This window comes from Protopterus annectens, chromosome 9.part0, assembly GCF_019279795.1.
Source record: "Protopterus annectens isolate FY-2018-M chromosome 9.part0, PAN1.0, whole genome shotgun sequence".
NCBI classification, from domain to species: Eukaryota; Metazoa; Chordata; order Ceratodontiformes; family Protopteridae; genus Protopterus; species Protopterus annectens.
In genome coordinates, this window is record NC_056743.1 from 137,345,575 (window position 1) to 137,371,753 (window position 26,179).

Genomic DNA, 26,179 nt, shown 5'->3' on the forward strand with positions numbered 1-26,179 from the left:
AATGTGCATAGCTGGATATCAGCCAGTAAAGAGTCTACACAGAGTATGGTCATGGATTAAAATTAAAACCAAAGTGTATGACTATACTGTACTGGATCCTTTCTGGGTTTCACATTAATTATAATAACCACATGACTTTTTGATCTTGGTGTTTTGTGTGTAGTAAGAACTTTGCTAACTCTGTGAACCAGTTTATAAATCTCTTCCCATTTTATATATTTCTCTAGGTAGATCATCAGGGACAAAGGTGTTTTCTGGCCTTTGCTCTTTTAAAATTGATTCTTCCTTTTCTACTATGGTGGTAACTGCCTGATCAGATGTTCTTCATGTTTCACTGTTGAAATAATTACATTTGGGTAATCTGCTGGCAGGTTGCCCTCAGTCGGCCTGATTAACAAAGTCTTGGGTCCTGCGTCAGTTGCTGTCCCTTCTTCCATGATGTCAGGTCGTCAGGGGTATAAAACATGCAGCCAACGCTATTACATCAGTCTTTCTTGCTGCACGGTGCCCGAAGCAGAAGCAGTTCGCAAGTGCCGGTTGGCCGACTCTTGAAATTTTTCGTATTCGAGTTTCAGAACCGAAGTCTTCAACTAAAAGCTAAGTACCCCATTGGGGAAACTTTTTCTTGCTCCTTACTGATGTCCGTAAAAGTTAATAATTGCATTACTTGTGGGAAGCAAATACCTCATAAGGATTTTCATTTGTACTGTATTCCTTGCCTAGGCCCTGACCACAACGTGCCTTGCTGACGGTTTTGTGCTAAATTTAATTAACGCACGATTAAACATCGGTATATTTTTGCTTCTAAATATTTTGGCTCAAAATTTAATTATCCAGAAATGTCGTCGGTTAGCAATCCGACTACCGGAATACCTAAAAAATGCAAGGAAAAAGACAGAGACAGACCATCGAGGTCCAAAACCGATGATGACGCTTCTCCTAAGACAGTCGCCGGTACTCAGTGAAGCGCTTTTGCAGCCCCTGATACCCGCTACTTCTGATTCGCAGGCCTCTACTGAGACCCATTCAGAGTCTGGGATGCCGCAAGATGCTTCAATTTTGGAACCCGTGGCTGTCACTACCTTAGATGGGTCTGGAGCCGCTGTGCAGGCACCGGCTTCTGAGGGTGTTTTCAGGCCTACAGATTTGTATATTAGACCGAAGCCATCTTCAAAACGAAGGCCATAATCTAAATCTATGTCTAAAAAACTGATGCCTGGGCCACATGTGCAGGCCCCTATGCCTAAAAAACAAATGATCAAAATGGCTGAAGATTTAATTACTCTGATCAGGGGTAGCCAACCCCCCCCCCCCCCTTCTAATAGGCCTAGGCAAGACATTGACTATGAATCTTCTGAACAGGATTCTGTTTCTTCTGACTCTTCTAATGAACAGGATTTGTCTATCCCTACTTATGAGGACTCTGATGCAGAAGATTCTATACCTTCTGCTTCTCCCCCTGAGGATTTTTCTTTTGGGGAAACTTTACATACTTTAAGGGAACATTTCCACTGGTAAAGTCAGGATTTCTCTGAATCTAAAAAGAGACTTAGGGATTTTCTTCTTTTTCCTCAACATAGGCCTTTGGCCATACCTCCTGTTCTAGACATTGTTGATGATGTTTTTTTTTCAGAATCTAGTATGACTCCTGATTCTCTGCCTCTGGCTCCTTGTAAACGAGACAGATACTACAGGGTTCCTGACTCCCACAAATTCATTTTCAAAAATCCTATTGCTGACCCTGAAACCATTTCTCAGGGTCCCAAGGGCATTAAGGCCTCTACTTCTAAAAATCCTACCCCTTCTGATAGAGATTCCAGGGGGCTGGATAGATGGGGTAAGAAAGTTACACGTCTGCAACCTTGGCAATCAGGGCTTTAAACTGTCAATTTCATATGCTTAAATATCAACAGCATATCATGGGACTACTTAAACAGAAAATTATGTTAATTTCTGACTGTGTGGAAAATAAAGATTTGCAGGATTTATTACATTCAGCTGAACAAGTTGGAAAACATACTTTGCAATGTGGTTTTGTTTCTTTGGAGGCCTCTTGCAGGGCTGCTGTAACTGGATCTGTGCTAAGAAGACATGCTTGGCTCAAAGAGCAAACTCTGCCTGACCATGTTAAAGCAAAATTGTTGGATGCTCCTTTACAACAGGACCGTTTCTTTAGTAATAAGGCTGAAGAAGTGTTAAAAAAGATGGAAGATAAAGCTAAATCTATGCAAACTGTGAAAGATTTCTTACAAGTGCAACCTCCAAGATTTAGTAGGCACTGGCCTACTAAAAACTGGTTCTTTCCAGTCCCCTCGAGAGCCGTTCAAGCCAAATCAAGACAGTCCAAAGGCTCCAGGTTTCAGTCACAATGGACTTTTAGGACAAAACAATGAGGTGCCTCTACCTCCAAATCTGGAAGCAGCAAGGCACCTCCCTATGGTAAACAGTCTCAATGACTTCCCTTTACAATCACCAAGCACTTACCTTTTAACCACCCCTTTGGGGGGAAAAGTGGCACTTCATGCACAAAACTGGCAACTTATTACCCGGGACAAATGGGTTTTAAATATAATATCCCAAGGATACAGACTTAATTTCCACACGTTGCCAATCCCAAACGCATCGCCAAATCTGCCCCCAAATCAGTGGGCAGAGGCCCAGAAACAAGTTCTGTCCCTCATGAACATGGGGGGCATTCAACCAGTACCAGAAGAGGAAAAGAGACAAGGTTTCTATTCGAGAATTTTCCTGGTACCCAGAAAAGACAAATCATGGCGTCCAATTCTGGACTTATCCACTCTTCAACAGCTACTACCTATGCAAGGCAAGGATGCCTGGTTGGTAACTCTAGACTTAAAAGAGGCTTACCTGCATATCCCAATCAGGGAATCTTGCAGAAGGTACCTCTGCTTCAAAGCAGGCTACTTGCATTACCAGTTCTCTGCACTGCCCTTTGGTTTATCTACTGTGCCCAGGGTCTTCACAAAGTGCCTGGCACCAGTAGTTGCATTTTACAGGCAAAGAAATATTCAGCTATATCCATACCTGGACGATTGTCTAATTCAGGCAGAAAACAAGGACATTCTTCTAAAGCATCTGGCATTTGTAAAAAGGGTTCTAACTTGTCTAGGGTACACCATAAACGAAAATAAATCACAACTGGTACCCTCTCAAAAAATTAAATTCCTGTGTGCAAGCTTGAATTCAACTGCCCAGATGACTTACCTTATGCCAGAAAAGCAAATTCAATTGGTGACTTAATTCAAACAAGTGGCCACAAAAACCCTGCTATCTGCAAGACAAATTTTGCAAGCCTTGGGGTTCCTGGCCTCCTGCATTCTAATAATTCCATATGCAAGACTGCATATGAGGAAACTTCAGTGGTACTTAAAAAGTTTATGGAGTCAACATTGTCACAGCCTGGAAACAATGATTCCTATTATACCTTTCCTGCAACCAGAGTTCCTATGGTGGGCAGAGGCTTGCCACCAAAACAAGGGACTGCCATTCACTCCACCCCCTGCCACCCAAACCCTGACTACAGATGCATCAGACTATGCTTGGGGGGCTCATCTGGCAGGGAAGTGCATTCAGGGCAAATGGAGCCCAAATCAAATGCACCTACTTATCAATCAGAAAGAGATGCTAGCTGTACATAATGCACTGACAGCCTTCAAGGATAATGCACTGACGACCTTCAAGGACTACCTTCATCCAGGACAACTACTGATAAAGACAGACAACACCACAGTTATGTGGTACATAAACAAGCAGGGGGGTACACATTCCTGTCCCCTCTGCAGACTAGCCATGGCGTTGTGGAACACAGCCTTGACCTACCAAATACAACTACAAGCTCAATTCCTGCCAGGAAAGCTAAATACTCTGGCAGACAAACTAAGCAGAAATCTTATGGACCCACACGAATGGAAACTGGAACCACGTTTTCAACATGTTGACATGCAAATGGGGGAGCCCAGACATAGATATTTTTGCCTCACCTCAGAACTATCAGTTGGACAAATTGTGCACAAGAATTCATCACAAGAAAGCTTGGAAAGTGGATGCTCTATCCTTCAGCTGGAAAAACCTATCAGTCTGTGCTTTTCCCCCTCTGCCTCTGCTCTCCAAAGTTCTACTAAAAGTCAAACTGGAAAAACCAAAAATGATTCTGATTGCTCCAGACTGGCCTCGCCAACACTGGTACCCACTCCTACGCAATGTGTCACACCTTCCTCTGTGGCAACTGTCTCCGACACCTTACCTACTGTCTTAGCAGAACTACCAAATTCTGCACACTCAGCTCCAAACTTTGAATCTCTCAGCATGGCTAATCAACTAATTTCACCCATGGCATCCCTCAGCAAACCTGTGATGGATGTCATTTTAGAGGCTAGAAGGCCTAGCACTAGAAAATCTTATGCTTACAAATGGAAAAGATTCTGTGCCTGGAACCAATCACAAGGAATAAGCACAGCAATGCCCAATATTCCTCAGATTCTGCAATATTTAACCGAGATGCTTCACAAGGGCCTATCCTTTTCTTCCATAAAAATCCATGCCTCTGCCATTTCAGCTCATTACAACACAGAACCTCCCCTCTTCTCTCATCCTCTGCTAAAGCAGTATCTCAGAGGGGCCAAAAATTTAAGACCTCCCAGGAGAGCACCAACTCCTGCATGGGACCTCAGTTTTGTTTTGGAAAAACTCACTCTCCTACTGCAGACCTAAAATTTCTCTCCTGGAAGACAGTTTTTTTTTTTTTTTAGCAATCACTTCAGCTAGAAGGATTTCAGAATTACAGGCCCTTATGGCAGTGGAGCCTTTCATTATTTTTCATCCGGACAGGGTGGCTCTCAGGACCAATCCATCTTTCATGCCTAAAGTGGTATCCAGTGTGGCTCTTAATCAGACCATTCATCTGCCAACTTTCTTTCCAAATCCACAGAACAAGGGTGAGCAGATTCTGCATTCATTGGATGTACACAGACAACTTAGATTCTACTTAAACAGGACAAAATCTCTCAGAAAATCTGAACAACTATTGGTGGCATTTGCTGTAGGGGCAGATAGAAAGGCTATTACAAAGCAGACTATTTCCAAATGGATAAGCCATTGTATTCATTTCTACTATATGCACCATGGTAAACCTATCCCCAAGGGGATCAGATCTCATTCCACCAGGGCTGCATCTACTACTGCAGCCTTTCTAAGAGGGGTTCCTACCAGAGACATTCTAGAAGCTGCTACCTGGAGCTCAGTTCATACATTCACCAAACATTACCATTTACCTCTCTTCTCCAAATCCAGAGCTGGCTTTGCCACTGCTGTCCTGCAGGGCCTTATAGCTGCTCCTAATGCTGTATAACTCCATCCTCCCAACCATAGCTTTGGGATTCTACCCAAATGTAATGACTGCAACAGTGAAACACAAAGAACATAGTACAGTTGTGTACACTTACCATAAATGTAGATGTTCGAGTGTATTCACTGTTGCAGTCCTGGTTACCCACCCTCCAACCCCCTGTTTTTCTCTTGCTATACCTCTCCTTTCTTTTACTATGCTTAAAAGCCTTATTGGTGTATTTGCTTTTGTTTGGAGGTATATTTTTTGAGTTTTAAATTATATACTTATATATTTATATTATATATATATATATATATATATATATATATATATATTGTTTTTTTTTTTTTTTGCTCCCCATTTGGGGGGGGGGGGCACCTGACATCTGGGGAAAGAAAAACTGATGTAATGGCATCGGCTGCATGTTTTATACCCATGACGACCTGACGTCATGGAAGAAGGGATAGCAACCGACGCAGGACCAAAGGCTTTGTTAATCAGGCTGACTGAGGGCAACCTGCCAGCAGATTACCCAAATGTAATGACTGCAACAGTGAATACACTCAAACATTTACATTTATGGTAAGTGTACACAACTGTACTCTACTGACTTCTGTAATTCTAAAGTTCCCAAATAAGTCTGTCTCTCTTGGTTTCCAACATCCTGTTATAATTTCTATGTAGGAAAGACTACCAGGGCCCTTAAAAATCGAATGGGAGAACATCTCGGAGCCATTAAAAACAAAGATCGAAATAATGCTTTGGCAAGGCACAGTTTAAGTTGAGAATGCATAAGTTGTATTTATTAGTCTTGCAACAGGTGGATACCAGTAAGTTTATTGATTCAAGCAACAATTATTTGGAAATGTTGGGATTGAAATATCAGGGATTTCTCCGGGCTGATTTCAGTCCAGGTTTGAATGAAACAATTTCTATTAAAAGTTTATTAAAATATAAACACATATAAGACATTTCATTTTCAACATTTAATGTAGAATTAAGGTATTCCCAATTTTTTATATTGATGTATTATATTTCCTAAATAAGTTATTTTTTATATCAGTATTGCTTTATATATTTTGTCAAAGTCTTAATGAGAGTGTGATGTCATTTGTTTAACAGTATTTAATTGTTCTGATTTTTAAATTATGTGTTTCTGAAGAAGTTCCAGTAGTAAAGGAATGAAAGCGCTAATCTGACTCCTGTTTTCTATGTGGACTACGTAGACACAGTGGTGAAGTTATTTTTGTGTTTTAAGTAGTTTAGTTTATTTTTTTTAATTATAATAACCACATGACTTTTTGAACTTGGTGTTTTGTGTGTAGTAAGAACTTAGTTTGCTAACTCCCTTCCTATTTTGTATATTTCTCTAGGTAGACCATCAGGGACAAAGGTGTTTTCTTGCCTTTGCTCTTTTAAAATTGATTCTTCCTTTTCTACTGTGGTGGTAATTGCCTGATCAAATACTGACTTCTGTAATTCTAAAGTTCCCAAATAAGTCTCTCTCTCTTGGTTTCCAACATCTCTTTGCAAGATTCCTTATATAAATTATCAGTTTGTTAAACAATTTAGTACAACTAAACTTTGTATATTCTATTTTTCTCTCAGTCAGCTACCTATACTATACTCTCCTTTTTTCTGTGGAAGCCTATTGCTTGCTAAACATTTCTGGTTAGCTTGTATGGCTTCAAAACCTTTCAGTTTAAGCAACTTTTTAGATTGATTTACTCTGGTGTGTTTTGAGTTCTGTAACTTCTGCTTTTTCCCTGGGATGCCGAATATATTTTCTCACACTTTTATTAAATTCTACCCATATTTTGTGGTTTTCTTACACAGTCAGGGCTCCAAAACAAAAATGGTCAGGTCCTTTTTAAACCCTACCTATGCTAATGCTGTGTCCAAGGTCTGTGGTACATGTTGTCTCCACCCTGCGTGCCTCAACTTCAAATTTATTATAGTGCTTAATTTCTTAAGCACAAAATACAAACCAGAGCAAAGCAGTGCATTTAATATAATAAATAAAGTATAGCAAAATGTAAAGTTACTTATATCATAAGGATTCTAAAAATAATATACAGGATACCAAAAAATAAAACATCTTACCAGTCCAAAAAAGCACCCGCGGTAGTGGTGCTCCGGTAGCGTTGTCGCCTCACAGCAAGACCTTGTCGCTTTCGATTCTCAGCTAGAGCATCTTCTGTGTGGAGGCATGCGTGAATGGGCATGCCTTCGTTGAACGTTGTGCGTCAGGGCTGGTAACTCGGCACATAAAAATCCTCTACCAAACATTAGCGGACTGGAGTTCCGCTGTGGCGACCCCTAACCAGGATAAGCCAAAAGACACAACAACAACAAAAACAACCAGTCCAAAAAAGCAATTTTCAGATGCCCCAATAGAATGCCACCAAACACTAATTCAGGGCAAAGTCAAAGTTTGAAATAAAGCTACAGTCTCCAAACGGTGTGCGGTGGTGATATGAGAGTTAAAACATCTCCATCTCTAAATGTCAGAAACTCCCCATCAGAGATGAATCATTGGAAGAATATCCATGTAAAACTCCAGAATAAGCTGTACACAAATCTCCTGGCAGACAAACATGCTACGAAAGACTGCCCATAGAACAAGGAGCAAAAACGCCAGTCAGCATTCAAAAACTCAACAAAGGCTTGTTGCTTTCACAAAAGTTTATTAGTTCAGAAATTGCAAATACAAACATATGTCTTTTTCTCTAAGCATTCTGTGAACTGTTGTCCTTCACACAGATATAAGTTTATCCTGTAAACCCTTATCAGTGCGATATTTTATAGATGGAGCTACAAGTATCATTGAGACATCTGTAAGATGGCTATCCAGTGAATCTAATATAACCATATTCATTTAAGGTAGTATCTGTTTTTGAAAATGATTGATAATTTGTGTAAGAAGCACATTGAGTGCTTATGTTGCCACATATAAATATTAAGGACCTCATACCCATTGTTCTCAAATACCTGTTCAGACATTTACCTGCTGCAGGGGCATTAAATATCTAGGTCCTGACTGTACCTCTTCAGTTCCTATTCCATACCCATCTTACCTTCTTGAAATAATTACCCATTCTCTGAAAATCCAAGCATGCTCAGGCTGACTTAATCCATGTGGCATATACACATTCACTATTGTGAGTTTAATACCTCATAAATAATGTTTAGTAATAGTCTGTCTTCCCGCACAATCAGTTTCCATCTTTGCCAGTCCAAATGGTAGTCATCTTCCTGGCCAAAGTTATTGTTCCATTTCTGCCCTCCAAAACAGTATGATGAGGGCTCCCTCAACATAAAAGAAACATGCATCAATTAAATGCATTTTTGCTACATAAACTGGGGCTTGAATTTCAAAAATATGTAAACACTTTATTTTTCTTAATGGGGCCCCTTAAATGATTTATGATTCGTGAAAACCGTGTGTTCATTATGAGCAGTAATGGAAGAGAAAGTTAAAAGTTTTAATGCAAATCCAGCTTTTTTGTGTGGTATGCATCTGTGCCATTTTTTGCCCTATTTACCAGACTTGTACAAAGTTATCTACTCAATATAGAAAAGGGTGCATTTAAACCTTCAAACAAAAGCAGTGCAAAACGTAAGATTTTTAACAAACTTGTTAACAATTCAATTAAACAAGTGTAATTGTTTATATTCTGCTTACTAGACAAGATGCCTCTAACAAGGTAAGGGACCAGGACAACTGTACCCAGCTTTTCTGGCTGAGTTAGGGACAACTTTTTTTCTGTTTCTGCCTTTTTAAATGCTGTCTCAGTGCAAACCCTCCTCCCTTCTACCAGCCAAGGGAAAAAATAAGTAACAGAGAAGTAGTGTTTATCTTCTTTGTAGCACCATAGATAAATATTGCTGTTTAATTTTTATCTCCTTGAGTGCATATTGCTTTATATGCTGTAAACAATGTGTGCAGAATGTTTTAAAGAAGTTGGTGTAGCTGTAGCCAACTTACTTCAGTGCTAAGTGTGGGAAATATTTAAATAACACCACAACTTTTAAGGGAAAATGTAAACATCCACTTTCTACATCTCATTTATTTTTTACTCAGTATCACCCATTTGAGGCTTTCCTGTGCAAAAGCCTAACCCTCCTCTGTTTAGCCTTATGGCATCGATTCCACCATAATTGGAAAATCTGCTTAGAAAAATAAAACAGCTAGTATTTTGGACTCTGAAAACAGATACAAATATATTTGCTGAACATGTGCAAACAGATTCTTACAGTCATCTGTCTAACGATCACAATTAAAAATATAAAACTAGTAAAAACATTTGACTTTTAAGATGCACTCATTTTGTATATACAAATGTAAAGAAAAGTAGAAACAAGAAAGAAAAAAATGTAAGACTTTTCCCACACTTACACAGAGGTAATGGAGAGAAGCCACTTGTATTACTCTCCAATCTCACCCTTGCTCATCTCTCACTGACATTACAGCAGTACTTTAGGAAAGTCATTGTCCGGGTCACTTGGTCATTAGTCGTTGTTCCTTGGGAACCAATCAGAGCTGACTTCCTACTTTTCTGTAGTCCTCTGAACAAAAGGAAGATTCAGTTTTTGCCCCCAGTGTGTGTATCAGTTCCCTACTGGCCTATTGACCTATTTGTTCCCCATTGCAGAGGAGGGAGTCAACCACAAAGGGTCATCATTCAGGCAGTCATCAGGATTAGATTGAGGTTTTTACATATAATTCTAACTCCCCATATGCATACCTCGTAAAAAGATAAAATGGAACATGTAAGAGGCTATCTGCACTGGTTGTCCTGCACTTCTGCTAGGTATGTTGCCAGCAACCAACTCTGCTCCCTGCGTTGAAGCACAGGAAGTGGTTTTCTTGGTCTCTGCTAGGGAAGTCACAATTCTCAGTGCGCCCCTGCAGCACTTTAGTCCATTATCTCTCTCCTGGTAATCAAGCTGCGTACTCTGCTCCTCTCCATCCATCCCTCCCTCCCTCCTCTGCTAATCAAACCCCTGTCACCTGTTTCAGTCAGGACTCCTCTGTATGCCAAAGAACCAAGCTGATTCACGTATTCATTCATGAGGATAAACATTATCCCTAAATGTGAACAAGTACTTTTCATTCCTTATAACTCCTTAATCTCCCTTCTTCACTTACTTTGTTACTGCTAATTCTCTTCCCAGACTTTCTCTCTAAATATACCATAGGCTTCTTTTTCCATCACTTCCTATTTGTATTAGACTAACTTATCCTTAATTTCTCTACAAACTGCCTAAAATTTCTCTAAATATTAAAGTATTGTCATATACCTTGTATCAGTTCTTAACCAATGTTTTTATATTATGTCTAATTTGTTGTAATGATGTTAAACTGCAGATGTTCTTGTTTTATTTGTGAAGGTTGTGAAATTATTGTTCTTAAAATGTTTTGTAATAATTATTTTGTAGTTTTTCTCCCCAGGCCTCCTTTGAAAATGGGCTTCTACCCAGTCGCACCTTCCCGGTAATCAACTGCCAATTAATCAGTCAATTAATAAATATGTAAAGACTCCACTGTCCTACATCCCTATTTGCCTGCCTTTCAATGTGCTTTCCTGTGACCCGAGTTTGAAATCCCTTCTCCTGAAACTGACTGTTTCAATCTCAAAAAAGCATCCTCTGCTAAAAGAAACATAACCAGACCACCTGGTGATAGTTTGTTAGATGGAATGCAGCATCCTAAATCTCCTTTTATGAGAGGAATACAACTTAATGGCAGATTGTAATGCAGTCATTTTAGTCTGAGTTTGAGTATTGGCCATGCCCTTTAGACTCACAAGTGTTGAGGAATTAAAATCTTGCATACCCTTTCTATTTTTACTTCTGCTTCTGGAATTGGAATTGCTGTTCACTCTATTTTCCCTTATATATTGACAGTCAAAGCTGCCATCTTGCTTTGGGACTCCAACAGTCCTCAATTTCTTTTTTTATTCCCTCCATCTGTCCTCTTCATCAATCAACCTGGTTTCTTGTTGAGCTGAATGGTTTGAAAGAGCTGAGCCCAAGTCAGACTTTTTTGTCTGATTTCTGCAATAGCCCAGCAAGTTTGTAGAAATCTTTTGTAACTGTCATTATTTTGTTAATTTGGGAGCAGATGACATTATTTTTTTCTCTCATTAGTGGAAGCAGTTAAATTTGGTATTGACTGGTAGGCTTTCACTCTTCCAGTTTACAGTTTTGCCATTTTGCCACACAGTCACTTTTGGCTGTTTTGTTCAGTCACTTTTTTTTTTGGTCTTCATTTATGACTTGAACTAACATCATACAAGCTTTTTCATTTCATAGATCAAGGTGCTGATTTAAAGATCTCTTTATCATCGGAGCTCTTTATCAGAAATGTTCTTTATAGACTGGTTGAGAGTAGAGTTCATAAAATAGAGGGTTACCTATCATAACCATATTATTATGTGCTCGAGACATGGCATTTTTTTTCTTTCCAAGTGAATCTTAACATCCACATCGAGAACATAATAATTGGATATGATCAGTGAGACCCAATCATAACTCTTTATTTTATCTACTCCACATAGTACAACTTACAAAAGAAAAGAAAAAAAAAAGTACAAAGCCAGTAAAGCACTTAGTGAATGCTGTTAGACAGACAGCAAGTAATATAAATGGAAGAAATTCAGGTTCAGTTTTTAAGTAGTACTGTAATTTTCTTCAGTGCAAGAATGACAATTATAAGGCAAGAAATTAAGGAATGGTTGAGAGTGAAGAAATGTCCTTTGTGAGACCTGACCAACAGCACTCGGGTGGTATGTAACAACTATTACACATCTCTGAAAGCACTGTTATGGTCAGGTCTTGTGCTACAGAAACCGTTTATAAGTTTATCTTTTTTCTAATTTTGGACCATAATCATGGAGCTCTTTACGCTACACAGTATGTTACTTGGTCCCTACCTGAACCAGATATCCTTCATAATAAACTCAAATTTGAGCATTCAGTACTACCTTTGTTTCTGTCTTAATTTCTGCATTTCTTTTTCCTACCGTTGTGAACTGGATGAAATGTTTGGAAAAAAGTTATAAAATAAATAAGAGCAGTTACATCCCAAGGCTTCTGGGGACCTTGTGGCTACTAACTCCCCAGCCATCGTATAGTTACTTCCTCCTGTGAAATACAAAATCTCCAGTAAATGTTGAAGTTTGCCTTTGAAGATATAAGAGAGGGAAGTGTGAGAGGATTCATTAGTATTATAAGAAAAAGAAGAATAACATTAGACTGGGTTTTATTAAGGTGCTCATAACATGCACTCAAAGCTGCATCTTATGTTAAAAGAAGTAGTGGAACAGTACTTGTGCTGGACACCAGATTCTGCTGGTACTTGGGTAAACAAGCATTGTTCTCTTGTGTGTGTTATCACTTTCAGTCTGGCATAGTAGTGCATGGGTGCTGTGACCAAACCAGTTTTGTTAAGAAAAAGGCTGTCTGTCTCTGGTATATACTAAGAGACCAGGTAACTTACTTGTTTTATCCACTGTCTTATACTTCAGTTTACACACTGCTTCTTTACTGTTTTAGAGGTGTATCTTGGCATAATATTTGCCATTCTTTCATTAACTTTACAAAGTTATCCAGTATGTGATGATGCTTTTTTTTACTGACTAGCGTTTCTTCTTCAAACACAAATGTTTGATATTTATTTGTATGTGCCTATGTGGTAACGTTTTAGTGACAGCTGTTGATGTTTTTAAGCACGAACATTACAAATGTATTTATCTTTGCTGATTGACCATCTCACCCACCCAGATAACAAATATAAGTAAACAAGTAAGTGAGTTAATGCCACTGAATCCATAACATTTTGTCATTTAATTACTGGCACGTTACTTTCAGCATTTCTCCTTGGATTTTTTTTTTCAAAATATTTTTATTAACGTTTCCAAAAATAAATATGTTTTTATAACATTAAAATATATACACACTATATATAGGTTGATCTTGCATTTTTGATGTTAAGATTTTATTTTATTTTTATTTGTGAACTGGTACAGAATGCTTGTCAGGAACTTTAAATAGCCCAGACTTTGGTTACAAACTGTGAAAGTATTGAGATGTGTGTGTATTTACAAAAGTATTGAGACGTGTGTGTATTTACAAAAGAGTAAGTAGATGAACAAGTAATTTGTATGTTACACTTAAGGAACAGATAAATCTTGAAATTTAGCACTGATGTCTATCTGATACAAAATTCTACATGTATAGTGATATAACTTGTGCTAGTTATATACCCATGCTGTACATAATGACTGACGTCTCAATATATGTTAGCTGTTATGCATAAAGCTAGGAACCTGTCGTATATTTTCTGTACTCCTGTGCGTATGAGATATTGAGTGCAATACTTGTTGCTGTATAAGAAAGCAAGAACATTGAGTGAACAGAGCAAGATGGGACATATAAACTCTGTTTAGCTTGTTGCTAGGGAAAGGTGGCAGAGAACCACTTTAGAAGAAGACAACAGGATGTCTGTGTCATCTGCATTATAAAGAGGAAATTTAGTAGACGGTGAGAAACTGGAAGCTAATTCTGATCATTCCATCATGGAGACAGCCAACTGCTGTTTAAAACTGTTCCGGTCTCCTCCCAGTTGGTATGGGACAATCTTGCTCCGCAGAGTAATTTTGGAACAGTGACAAATATTCCGAATTTCTGGCTCAGTAGTATGGCTTGGTAATTATTGCTCTTATGCCTTTAGTCTAGGGTATTTAAAGAAAGCAGTGCTGAAACGTGTTTATCATTTTATTTCTTGCATTTGCTTTATGCCACTGTCACATTTTCTGTGCTAGCATTTTCCTTTGTGTGTCTGTCTCTGTGTGTGATTTGAGCTGTGCTTTCTGTGTAGATTAATGCCTTACATTTTATTTTTGAGTTTGTCCTGTAGCGACTAGAGATGTGGCAATTTTCATACACACTACATTCTATTTATTTTCATTAAAGTATTAAACTTTTGTTTATTTTTGCATATGTTAATTGCATGTCTGTCTGTATTGTATGCCTATGTATGCTGATATAATTTAGAGTTACATTTTCTGGACAGTTTATTGCTGGCATGATAATTAATGGTAATATTCCAGTACTGGTTGGGGAACAGATGATTTGGATATTTCATCCAATTTGGTTGTTTTGGACATCTAATTGAAAAAAATTTCATGTTGTCTTTGAGAGGGTTTATGTAAGAGGCTATTTCTCCTTATCTATTAACATGCAGTAACCTGGAGTTTGTTTCTATAGTACTGGAGGTCCCTGGAGCTTTGCACTAGGGTATCTTTCCTCAAAACATTCCAATTTTGCAATATTTGCATATATTGACATGGACTATGATATATATATGTGTGTGTGTGTGTGTGTATATATATATATATATATATATATATAGTTTCACTTTACAATCCCAAAATACTGAATTATCGAAATTCAGTATCTTGAGACTGTAAAGCCGAACAGTGAAAAACCCAAAAGCATGAAATTCAAAATCGCAACTGCCAACATACACACTCCACATACAAACAAGCACACATACACCTTCCTCCCTACACTACAAGCCAACAAAACACACACAAACACAACAAAACAAACACATGCATGGACCCTACATATAAACAGGGGGGGCAGGCCCCCGGCACCCCCATGTGGGCCCATCACACCCCCACTAGGTCGCACTAAAAACACTAACACACAAAACCATCATTACACATTCTACACTTCCCTTGCACAAAAACACCTCACATACATACAAGTACCACCACTCTCAACACTTACACACTTACTATCTTACATACCTACCCTAACCTACACCTCAAAATTCCAAACACACTCACACAGACTAAAATGCCTACCCAAAACCCCTAATAAAACATTACTTACCTGAATCTCCAGCTACATCCACATACCACACCGCACATCATGAACACAGAGAATCCCACGTCACGTAAGTGCCTCCATAACCGTGGATTCAACATTTCTGCATTCGTGATTCTGCACTTTCACGCAAGTTCATTTTTGGCACTTCAGTCTTCAGCTACTGAATGTAGATATTTCAGTAGTTCGAGATTCTGAAGTGAAACCATATATATATATATATATATATATATATATATATATATATATATATATATGTCGGTCTACTTTGATAGAAAACACATTTCACTGAGCCTCGTTTCGTCGAAGCCTCATTTCACTGAAAATGAGTTGCCTGAGCACAAAATCACTGAAAGCTCACTTCACTGCAAACTCATTTGACTGGAATTCATTTCATCTAAACAGGTGTATGCTTTGTTCCCCACTGTAGTGCAATCCTAGAGTTAGTATATATAGTAAGGGGGGGTGTTTGGGGAGCAGCCCTCCACATTGGGGGTGTGTGTGTGTGTTGTAGCCCCCCACCTATTTTAAATGTTGCAAACCATAGCCATGGATTTTTACAAATTAAACAAATAACTCTTTCCAGAAAATAATATATGCCCAAGCTGTGTGGGGGCCTATGCCCCCCCCAAAAACTATATATACTAACTTGAGGATCACACTACTTTGGGGAATAGGGCATTTACCTGTTTAGATGAAATGAGTTTCAGTCAAATGAGTTGTCAGTGAAGTGAGCTTTCAGTGAATTGTACTCGGGCAATTCATTTTCAGTAGTCCTTTGTTCTTCATGGTGGTAAAAAATGATTAGATGTAAATGCCAAGAATTTCTTTTCTGTATTTAAGTAGGAGGTGTTGACTTCAGTTTGAGTGACAGCTTACTTTCTAAGTTTACATTATGAGTGTCTTAATAGTATCATGTTGGCAGGCTACTGTATCAGCAAACAGATCACCCACACTGGAACTACTAAGTAAAGAAAAAGTTTAGCCACCTTGGTGACAAGGCTAATGCAGCTTAGTAAGAGTTAAACTTGCAAAATCTGTCCAGAAGTATGTTCAGATATGCATGAAAACCAATAAAGCAACAAATTAACAAATGAATGTCCACACAGAAACATTTACTATGATATAACCCTTCATGAAACCATTCATTTTTATCAGTAGTGGCCTTCCTTAGCTCTAAGTGTTGAGCATGTCTTGTAGTACAGGCACTGTTTACAGAACATTAAGCAAGGTGTCCTGCTAGGTACAAACTTCTGCAGGCCTGATATTATCAGGATAAGATTGCCTTAGAATTTTCTCAAGGTAAATGAATGCAGTTGTAGAGTTAGTTAGTTGTTTTTGAGACAGGGTTGCTAAATTCACAATTTGCATTTTAATAAAGCATTGTGGTATTCCTGATGCGAGTTTTCTTCAGAGACCGCAAAGTAAAACTAATAACCATTTTGTGTTGCAGTTAGAATACTAGTATAAGCACATAGTAGCACTTCCTACGTACAGTGCATCACGCCTTTGGTAGCCACAACTTCATAGTGAAAGACTTAACTTAGTTTAAGTATTTATACACAGTACTTGTGTCCATAGGTACACCTCAAATACTGTTCATACCTTCATAGATAATTACTAGCCTTATCATCTAGGTGAGCACTAAAGCATAACCAAATAAACCAACTGAACTAGGGTGTGTGACCCACTCCAAACAAGGACTGCTTTACCACATACCTCAGAGATGAGTCTGAATTCACATTCACTTACTAAATGAAGATTTTAGAGATAGCTAAGGTTTTACTTTGTTTGATGTGCAGAGATATCCAGGTTTAAAAAACAGAAGATGGGTTGGCGTAGATATGTTAGGCCAACTAGTCCTGTTTCTGCACCGGTGATGTTTGAAGTTGTTGATATTGCTATCCATTGTACCACAGGTGTTTTGGAGATGGAGAGGATCCTAAAAGCCAGCATCTTTCATAACATGGAAGGTCAGACAGAGATCACCATGCAAGTACCTGTATGAGACAGTATAATGAGAGGACTTTGTGTCTCAGAGTAGATTAAGGAGCTTAGTCCAACAGTTTTCTTAATTAGGAGAAATGTTTGTAAAGATGCATGCCAGAGGGCCAGTTGTATTCAGTGATAGGTCCCAATGAGAGATGCATGGAGAGGAGCTAAGGCTTCCTTTGATGTACAAGAGTTGGCCTTTGGAACTCTGCTGGATAGCAGGATTTTCTGACCACAACAGATACATGGTGATCAGAGGATGGTTTATTGTTGACAAATGTTCTCAAATCAGTAATGACTGTCAGTTTTAAGGAGGATCTCATTTATTTGCTACGAGTTCTGGAATTATACCTTCACAAATTACAGTATTGAATTTGACCCTTCGTCATTATTTCACACATTACTCTGTGCAGTCCCTTTATGGAGTATATAAGTATGAGTTGGGCATTTTTGATAGCATCCATTTTGCAGTTATCAATAGACTTGGTAAGCCATTGGCCCTTTGACATCTGAATAAGCCCTGTGGGTCATCACAGCTGCCAACTTTAATTCTGTGGGTTTTATCAATGAGCTAATTTACCATCCAAGGGGTAATGTAGGGGTTAATGCTCAGTTGGATGAGCTTGTCAGTAATACCTGTGTAGGGAATGGCATCAGATGGCTCGTCCATATAAGAAGTGTGTCTAGAATGATCTTTATTCAGTGCATCAGTAATCCTTTCAGAGAATTTAAACTGTGCACACACAATCTGCTTTTCAAGAAACCAAATTGCTATGGATCAAGGGACTGCAGGTCACTTATGTTGTTTGCGAGTTCAGTAAGAATGACCTCCATGATGATACAGCGAACGGTTCTGTAATCAGTGGGAACTGTGGTGGGGCGGGCCTTCTGCAGTGGCACTACTGCAGGCTTCTGCGATGTAACCAGTGGAGAGGCTTAGGCTGAGATAGCTCAGAAGGGTCTGAGCAAGGCTATAGATTGCACTTCGGATGCTCAGTTTATGTGGTGCCATTTAATATCAGCTTAGAGTAATACAGGTTGTTATTTCAGAGTTATTCAATATATCTGAAGATGGCATTGTAATCGTATTTGATTGGGGTGATAACCATAAGCTCAAAGCTAAGTTTGTACTTTTCTTGGTGATTTCTGCTTTACTAAAGTGAACAGTAGAGCGAGAGAGAGAAAGAAATAGATAATCAGAAGTAGGACTGGTGATGAAGCAATGTGTTTCCTGATATTAAGTTTAGCCAGGCTGTTGGACAGTGTATCTTCAGGCATTTAACTTTGCACTAGATATGCTGTTCTGCCCCAGGCATAAAGACACACCATATCAGAGAAACATTTCAAGCTGTAGACTTTTTGGTGAAATTGTACAAAAAGGTGCACCTTGGCTAACTGTACTTATACACGTACATGTAGTGGGGCTCTTCCCTGCATTGCATCGCCTCCCATATTACCAAGGGGAGTAAGTAGTGGTATGTTGTGTAATGATGTAAATGTTATCTTTGAACATTCATTTCTCACCAGATATGTTTTAAGCAGAGTATTTTTTTTCCTTAGTGGTGTATGTGGAAGCATTTTCTTGTAGTCATTCACATAACTAGTTTATGCTGATGACCTAGTTCCATATTCATCTTTTTTATGACATCTCTGGAATAACATACATACATGTCCCTGGGTTTGTTTTAAGGTTATATGCATACATATACTAAATATCCCATACTTCATAGTTCTCATCGTCTTGTTTTAATTCCGGCTTGCTGTTAGAAATGTTCTGCCTTATGCACTGCATGTACATTATTTTGTGTATTATGTTTACCAGACTGCCAATTATTATGCAGACTGACAAAGTCGACCTTCTTACAGCACTTGAATGAAAAATTTTCTTTGAACCTGCAGCCATTAGAATAATGTGAAACTGCTGGATCCAAAAGTTGGCAACCTGTAAACACGTTTAGAATTTGTCATTTCTAAGCTTGGACATTTCCTCTTGGAGTTCCATTGCAACTGTTACAGCAGTCAGCACGTACCCATAATTGAACTATATGATGCTTTTCTAAGTTTGTCTGATTTTGAAAAAATTTCTTTTATCTATGCTGTGATGTTGGGTTGTTGAGCTGGTAACTTCAAAGAAAGGGGGTCTGCAGGGTGCAACTAAATGGGTAGTGGTGATTGAAATGAGATGGGCTACATTAGGGTGGGGTCAATTATTACCATAGCTTCAGTTTTAAATAAGTAGATACTCCTCCACTGCTCATGCTAAATATTTGTATTACTGCATTAGTCTTACTCGTTAGATTATACTCAAGGTCAGTTTTGCATGAGCCTTTTTGTCAGATATTTGAAATGTCTGTAAAGCTCCTTTTATGATATGTTCATAGGTTCATAGGTAGTACTAGGCTATCGGCCCTGGGGCCTATATAATCCTAGTCAAAAAATTTCCCCGGCTTTCGCCACCCAAGAAAGTTATTTTCCTGTGCACCTGTCTAGCAGAGCCACAGAAATGATCCCTGGGGTAAATTTCCTATTTCCCATCCAATTGTCGAGATTTTTCTTAAAGAGGGCTTAATGAAGAGCTTTGCTTGACATGAATGGGTAGTCTGTTCCAGAGCATGGAAAGCCTCTGGGACAGGAATCTATCCCTCCAGCATGTTCTGTTTATTGTGGTGGCAAGGTTTAGGTCCCTGGAGCGTGTAGCTCGGAGGGATTGGGGTTTCTTTAAGTGTAGCATGTCCAACAGATCTGGGTTTGACATGGCTTTGTATGTTAGGCAGAGGTCGCCTCTGAGTAGGCTATAAGTGACAGAGTAGAGCTGGAGTTTTTTGAGACTGTCTGCGTATGGCATCTGTTTGAGGCCGGTAATCCTCTTAGGTATTTCTGTGGCCTTTCTAGTTGTTGTAGATGTCTTGCGAGGTACATGCCAAATGGGGCATTGTACTCTATAATGGGTCTGATGAGGGATGAGAAGAGAGGAACAATGACGTCTTTTTTTTTTTTTTTTCTGGAGGTGAACCCCTTTGTGATGAGGTGTGCCACATAGAAGGATTTCCTGACTACTGTGGTAATGTGATTACCAAAGGAGAGACTACTGTCCACCTGTGTCCCAAGGTTTCTTATCACACTTTCGGTGTTTAGTAGGCTACTGCCTATGTGGTAGTTCATGGGTACAGTGTTTTTCCCAAAAGGGATTACAATGCATTTCTTGGCATTGAGCTTAAGGCCATGACTTTGACACCAAGCATCAGTCTCAGTGAGGTCCCTTTGTAGAATGTCCACATCATTAGGCGATACTATTATGGCACCTAGTTTGCAGTCATCTGCGAACTTAGTTAGCCAAAGACCTTCTGTATTAGCCTGGACTTCTGAGAAGTAGATGCCAAACAGGAGAGGACCCTGGACTGAGCCCTGTGGTACTCCACTTGTCACTGGTTTGAAGTTGGATTTGGAGTCTGCTACTTTCACTGTGTGGGTTCTGACAGTGAGCTAGTTGGCCACCCATCTTGTGACATATGGATTTATAACCAGTCTAGTGAGTTTATCTTATAATTCCAGAGTGGTGGATTGTGTCAAAAGCCTTGGCGCTGTCAAGATAGGCTGTGTGCACCACCTTACCCTCATCCGCAGCTCTGGTGACTGCTTCATAGAAGTCAATCAGGTTTAGGAGACATGACCTACCTTTTACAAACCCAAACTGAATGAGGTCCAGAGTTTGGAGGTTACCTATCTCCTTGTTTATAAGCTCCAAGATGATACATTCCCTTACATGGCCTTCCAGACCAGGCTCATCAGGCTAATGGGGCAGTAGTTCTTGGGGTCCGTGGTGGCGACCCCTTTGTGGAGTGGGATAACCGTTGCTGTGCGCCATTCAGTAGGCACAAAGCCTGAAGTGAGGGTATGATTGAACATGGTACTTAGGTGGGGTGCCAGTTCATTCTCTAGTTCATAGCCTGGGATGTTGTCAGGTCCCATGGATGCTGTGTTCTTGGCTTTGGAGAGTGCGGTCTGTACTTGTGCAGCCGTGATTACAGGGGCTTTGCATTCTTCCGGTATAGTGATGGGCCTTTTGGGGTTGGGGGGGTGAAGTTTGCACTGAACCTATCTGCCAGGATGTTGGCAATATCAGTTGGTTCTGTATATCTAGTGCCATTGTGCTGTAGCTCAGAGCAGATCTGAGTGCCGTCACTGAGATTCTTGACATAGCTATAGAATGCTTTGTGGTTGTCTTTAGAATCGGTGGTGATTTTATTTTCATAACTAGCTTTGGAGGATTTTGAGGGATCTTAGCTTCTTTCTGAGGCTGACCAGGGAGTTCCTGCAATTAGGCTATTTTACTTTTTTCTGCAACAGCTTCTTCCTTCTGTTGTAGAGTTTGTTTATGGCAGGGGACCACCAGATTGGCTTCCTTTTTTTGGAGGATAGCATCTTGGTTCTGTTGGGGATGGCACGATCCATGCACTGGTGTATGTGCTTATACAGTGCATTTGTATAGGATTCAGCAGTCGTACCTCTATTTTCCGTCTGTGTGGGTGTCATGAAGTTTGCCATTTCTGTCTTAAGAAGCATGAAGCTGGCTTTGGAGAAGTTTTTTATGGTGGTTTCCTTAATGTGGGGTGGGGGTGGGATATTGATGTCTAGGGTGATTAGCTTGTGGTCAGATTTGACCAGCGAGGAATTGACCTTTGGCATGGAACATCAGTTGCTCATATTGGTAATGACCAGGTCCAGGATAATGCTGCCCCCTGGTAGGGGTATGGACAAGCTGATCCAGGGCGTTGGAATTTATGAATTCCAGAAATCACTGAGAAAATGAATAGTTTTCCCAGTTGATGGTGGGGTAGTTGAAATTGCCCATTATTAGGGTATTGGGCTGTACCTTAATATTACCTAGTATATCGAGAAATGTGGAGTGGGCATCCTGGTGCATGGTGGGGGATCTATAACAAGCTGCAACCTGGATTGCAGTCTTGCCCAGTGTTAGTTGCACTTGGATAATTTTGGATGCATTATGTTGAGCAACTAGCCTGGAGGTGTGGATATCCTTAATGAATATGGACACGCCTCCTCCTTTAGTGTTTTGGTCCAGGTTAGGTAGCCGAAAGGTGTGGTACGAGTTGTAGCCTGGTAATGCAGGGGTGCTTTCTGGAGCCTTGAACCAGGTCTCTGTCACTGCACAGATGTCGATGTTCTCCATTTTAAGGAGTGCTTCGAGTGAGTGCATTTTGAGGTTTAGACTTCTAGCATTGAGTAACATTACCATCAGATTTTGCTTGCTTATACCTGCTATGGTAGTGAGTTTGTCTTTTGAACCTTGCCTAAAAAAGGCCCTATAGGAGTGGCAAGAGCCTTAGCCAGTATCCGGAATCCCAGGGGTGACAGATGCAGGCCATCTCTGGCAAAGCATCATGGTCTGTCGATCATGTCGTCCCAGGCAGGCAGACACTAGATCCCCTTAGAATAATGTTAAAAATCCAGCTATCTTTAAAAACAACAGCTTGGCCCCAGATGCAGAAAACGTACTGAAATGTATTTAGGATTTAAGTACATCTACTTGCATGTAAATGATTGTCATGTAAATGATAACATTTGCATTAATGGGTTTAGAAAATCACTTTCAGTTCTATAAAATTACCATGTATAAAAATACACTTAAGTGGCAGGAATATGACCATTTTTTATGATCAGAGGACTGCCTGGCCTTTCTAGATAGCGTTTATTCACTGCTTGTGATGCAGTAAAAATACTGTGATTGTAAATCTTCATTACCACCAATGCGTTAAAAGTTAATGCGCCTCTTTCAAGCATTCTAGAATCTTACTATGTAGGTTTGATTTGCTGTGATCTCCTCAGAAGTAAGACTGTTATGTATTCAGAGCCGATTCACTGCAGACACATTTGCGCATGCTTCTGTTTATTAAGACTGTTACAAACTTTATGGCTTAGTGCGTAGGGGGTGCATGTCACATAGCTTATAAAAATGCATATTAGCTATTGTATTGCTCATGTAGTTTCTTGTCAGTTTTGGGATAGTAATGATTAGCAACAATGACTCCAGAGTGTGTGATAAGTAGATGATGTAAGAGCAAGCATCGTCTCCTGTAGTTCATGGACCTGAGGGAAGCTATTTACTAAAACATGAACATTTTGAGTCTTTTGTTTGTCATACATGTGGTTGGTATGTCTGTAGCTTTAAAGATAAGTGTAACACTACATTAGTTAGATCCTTAAATGTTTACATAACATTTTACTGTGTCCCTCCCAAAATCTTTGCACTTTTTTCCATTTAAGAAAAGCTGGAACATTATACACAAACAGATACAACAATTATGTATTTGTTTTACTTTAGAAAATGTGTGCTTATTCAGTTCCTCTTATGCCAGCCTTTCACTACCTACCAGCTTACCCGCCAACTCTCCAAAATTGTGCAGAATGTCCAGGTTTTTATTTCATAGTTGTGGCTTGTTACTCATAAAATATGTGTTTTTCTGGCAAATCGACAGTTGAAGTCATTAAATAATGACACACAAGTTCCGGACTTCATATCCTTTGGAAAATGCATGTTAATACAAAACCTGTTATTTTATTGTCTTTCTTAAAACAATATTGAAACTCAATTTTGGGCCTTTGTCTCTCCGTGATTTTTAGCTTTGTCCAGAATTCTTTGGCTATGAGGTTGAGAAGTATGCTGACCATTGATAACAAACAGTCAATATGTTTCTTACCAAGAAAATGCCCTGACTGTACCAAATGCAGGCACTTAATTCTAATGTTCCAGAATGCAATGCAGTGTCCTCCCTATGTGTGAGACTGACAGAGAAAATAACAATGACATAATATGAAGTAGTACAATTGCTGCATTAAAACTTAATTCAAGGGCCTTTTTTTATTTGTCAGTAGTGATTGCAATGTAGGAAGCATTAACCAATTTAATGTTCTTGTAATTTCTTAGACCTCTCATTTAAGCTGTTATAAAGTAAAACAGACACACAGGCAGTGCTAAAAAGACAGATTAGTGTCCACAATTTTCAGAAGGAGCTATCCCATATGCTGTAAATAACAGATAGTCTGGAAAGCTGGTTTCTGTATTCACTTTTAGTTGCTTTCATGTGAATTTGTTAACAGAAGAACCTGTATTTATAGCACAATTACAAGGCATGGCACATTGAATACTGTAGTTGTTTTACAGCAAGAGTTTCCCTGGTTTCCTTCTCTGCTGGGGTGCCTTTTGTGCAGAGTCTGCATGTCCTACTTGTGTTCTTGTGGGTTTACTCTGGGTTCTCCGGTTTCCTCCCACATTCCAAAGACATGTAAGTGGATTGGACATGCACTAAATTTGCCATAAGTGTGAGTGTGCATGGAACTGTGGTGTGGAAGATCAACCATGGCAGGTGTAGCAACCCAGCGGTGAGAACCTTGGCTGTAGATGATTGTCACTATTGAAGTGACACCCCGACCCCATGAGCAAAAAAAGGAAAAAGGGGTAGTGGGTGGATGGACAGACCAAGCGACCCTGAAGAGCCTAGCCCACTATCTCAAATGTCCTGAAGCCATATCTGATAAAGTGCTTTGCTCAGAGTTGCACATACTTCTCAAACACTCAGTCATAACTGGGGGGGGGGGTCATCAAAAAATCATAGTAGTGGGTCTCATATCGTAGCACTCAATATTTGCATATGTGTAGACTAGCACACGAGTGGTTGGAGTACAAACACTAAACTACCAACAACAATAATTTACAACAGGTAAAAAATACAACAGTGAGTTACCACATTAGCAATACATCCCTAAGTGTTGACCCAGTTGTTATGGATTTGGGAACTTATGTGGACAGTGGCCTACCTTCTGACCAACATCTATCTGTTGTAAGAAAGTCCTTCTACATTGCACAGCTTATAAACACATGGATTGTGTCTGGATCCAGGGGCGTCATTGTCCTCCTTAACTCAGCCCTCATTAGGTCAGTCATTGAATATAACCCCCCCTTTGGTATGTATCTGTACTTACTAAAAGGATACAAGGCCTAAACAAATTGTTCTACATGGACTGACTCAAAGCCCTGTCACTGTACTCTGTATTCTACAGACAGCTGAGAGGTGACCTGCATCTCGCGTGCAAGGTGTCCTCTGACCCATTACTGATGATTTATTGCACATCAGCAAGTCAGATGACATCAGAAATACTCTGTCGAGGGATCTATATGTGTTCTGCAACATCAAGAGAACAGCTTGGAAGGACAGGTATATCTTGCAGGGGATATCTTTGCTCTGGAACAGACTCTCCCTCCTTGTAACACAAAGCTCAACCCTGTCCGTATTCAAGCACAGCTTGGATCTATGGATGGAAAACAGAAGATTTACCCTAGGACTGCCACCTGTACTACTAATGGACTGAGGCAGCTCCTAAATGCATTATCCCATGAATGGGTTCCCTCAAATTATCTATGATATGATCCCAGTTGTTCTCATTAGGGGTAATATATAGTTACCGACCATGGGATTGGTAATGCCAATCTCTAACCAAATCGGTTATGTTAATTTGAGTACAAAAAAGGGAAAATGGCCCACAAAGACAGCTAACCTAGTACTTTGAGCCTGTGAGTGTGAATGTGAATTTGTAAATTTGCCCTATTGGGCACACAAACTATAAAATTAGAACCCTTGCATTGCTAACATGTGCATCTGCATCAATTTACCAGAAACATGTAGCCTTAATTTGCTATGACAAGTTATACATGCCCTCTTTTATACAGTACAAAGTAGCCAAATGACCTCCACCACCCTTGCAGTTAGTAACCACCACAAGTACAAATCAGTGAAATTAAATCATTTTACCAAGTCCAGAGCTACAGCTGAGATGCACACTATAACAGCACTCATTAGAGTTGAAATTTCCAGAGTGCCACTGGTGGGAATGCATCAAGTTTAACTGTTGTTTTGTATATGT

General features: G+C 39.5%; 1 protein-coding gene across 1 annotated transcript in view; it reads left to right on the top strand.

Moving 5' to 3' along the window:
* The window catches only part of LDLRAD3 (low density lipoprotein receptor class A domain containing 3), a 2,301,083-nt gene that overhangs the window by 518,928 nt on the left and 1,755,976 nt on the right, over positions 1-26,179 (top strand). The window lies entirely within an intron of this gene.